Below are 2678 nucleotides of genomic sequence, written 5' to 3'. Positions count from 1 at the left end.
TAAAATAATGTCGCATTTTCGCCGCCTGAAAAATTTGGTGTGAAAGACACCGTCAGTTACACACATGCTTGAAATACTTTTATGTTGTTCAAATAAATCACATGACAAAAATCACATTTGGTGTGTAATAGCCTTAATGCATGATTAAAATCGTGCTAATCAGAGAGAGCACCAAGTTTCCCAGAGAAGAAGTCCAGAAAATGTATTTTTGACAAGGCTGACTTGCTGTTCTTTATTTTATTAATATTATTCTACATGTGACCTGTCCAGGGTGTATCCTGCCTTCTGCCCAATGACAGCTGGGATAGGCTCCAGCACCCCACCGCGACCCAGAAGGATAAGCGGTTTAGATGATGTATGTATGTATGTATTCTACATGTTTTTATACTACAAACCTACAAAACTGAACAGGTTCATAGAGACTATACAGCTTGTGCTGTTGGGACTGTTCACTCATACAGTTTTCAGGCAGCATTTGTTTAAACCTGAATTTTTTCCATAGGAAATAAATGAAATTTAATCTAACTGCCACAAAAGCTAACAAAAGACACCTCTCACACTGACTCTTATAGACATTACACACAGTCTCACATACACGTGAGCACATACGTATACACACACATTAGCAACCACCTGGGATAACATAGCAGTGGCCTAGCAACACCTGAGCAACCACCTGGGATTCAATAGCAACAGCCTAGCAACACCTTAGAAAACACCTGGGATGTCAGTGGGTCACTCACTGTTTCACAGCTTTCTGCTCTTAGATTTGTGAAAACATTCTCTTCCTTCTTCTTCTGTTTCTGGGCATACGCGTCACCATGTCTTTGTTAATGAAGCATTTTTCATCTCCACTATAAATTGTTAACATCCTAAATGCTCCAGACCACATGCCCCTAGTCAACTGACAGGTCTTGCTGATTTTCTAAGTGAAAATAAGTTAATTCTACAAGAAACAATCTTAAATATTCTGTGCAAATTTTAGCGCACAATTTCTATTTAATTGCTGAGTGCAACAAATTAATCAAATAAAATGTAAAACATAAAATGTGCCATAACCAAATTATTTTCACATGTGATTTGGCCAAGGGGGCACCCAAACTTTTGCACACGACTGTAAGTATCCTTAAATGTTTGTGGGTGATGGAGCAAAACGATTTGAGGTGATTGCATCAAATTTAACCTGTAAAGGTATGTATAAAACATATAATTCATTTCCATGTGACAAAAAGTGAGTTTATCAGTGTTGTTCTTAATATTATTATCATTAATAGGAAGTTTATGATTATAGTTTCTCATCATTGTGTGACTATGTTTTGAGAATTAATAAATCAATTAGATCATCACTGTTGTAACAAATCCTTATATCTCCAAATGATATGTAGGTGCCAAAACATTCTTTTCAGTAGCATGTCGGTAAATCAGTAATAAGTAGATAATTATATAGTAATATTATGGTAACAAGCTGTACTAACTCAAAGATTACATACTAATTTTCAAATTTTTACAAAATAAGTCTGTAAATGTAATGGTAACAAGTTTGTAATAAAATGGTGAAAATAACGATATCTAGTTGTACTAACCTAATATCAATGTGCTAATTTTCTAGTAGTTAATAATAATTAATAATAAAAAAAAAAACTTAAACAAACAAAGAGAAAGAAAGATGAATATGTATGAAGGTATATGTAGTGGTGTGAGTTTTTCATCACTGTATTACACATACAGTTTTATACAGCACTAATAACACAACATTTTAGCAGAACTACTTCATTGTTTTTATGATAATAATCCTAATATTATAAAACTCCATATTAATCTAAAATAATCAGGGTGATATATTGTTTAAAAAGATATTATACTGTAAAAGGTGGACACCTTATCCCTCTAACTCACATGTACTGTTATACCTACTAATTTGTTTATTTTGTATCAACTGGAGACTTAACATTTTATTTGTGGGTTGTTAAAAATTGTTACCATCAGGTTACCATTTTATTACCAGCTTATAACCACCGTAACTACTAACTTATTATTTAGTAATGACTTAAAAGTTTTATGTAATTTTTAGGTTGGCATAGCTTGTTACTATAATGTTATCATATTATAACTCACTTAATACTGATCTGTTAAGACATTTTACTTGTGTTCCAAGTTCCAAGTTTCACATTTCAAAAGATATTATAAAAAAAAAGAAAAAAAATATATAAAAAATTAAAAATACAAAAAGATTAGATTGAGGTTTGGGGGTGACCTTAAGTTTAATGTGAGAGTATTAGTGTTAAGTTTAGGTTTAGGTTTTGTGTTAAGGTTTAGAGTTAGACTGTTAGTATGAAGTTCAGATTAAGATTTTGGGTTGGGTTTACGTTTAAAGTGAAAGTGTTAGTGTTAAGTTCAGGTTTAGGTTTTGAGTTGAGATTTAGAGTTAAGCTGTTAGTGTGAAGTTCAGTTTAAAGGTTTGGGTTTAAGTTTAAAGTGAGAGTGTTAGTGTTAAGTTTAGGTTTAGGTTTTATGTTAAGGTTTAGAGATTGATTGTTAGTATGAAGTTCATATTAAGATTTTGGGTTGGGTTTAAGTGTAAAGTGAGAGTATTAGTGTTAAGTTTGGGTTGAGGTTTTGAGTTGACATTTAGAGTAAGAATGTTAGTATTACGTTTAGATTAAGATTTTGTGTTTAGG

This window comes from Colossoma macropomum, unplaced genomic scaffold, assembly GCF_904425465.1.
Source record: "Colossoma macropomum unplaced genomic scaffold, Colossoma_macropomum, whole genome shotgun sequence".
NCBI classification, from domain to species: Eukaryota; Metazoa; Chordata; class Actinopteri; order Characiformes; family Serrasalmidae; genus Colossoma; species Colossoma macropomum.
Note: the sequence above shows the minus strand (reverse complement) of the source record.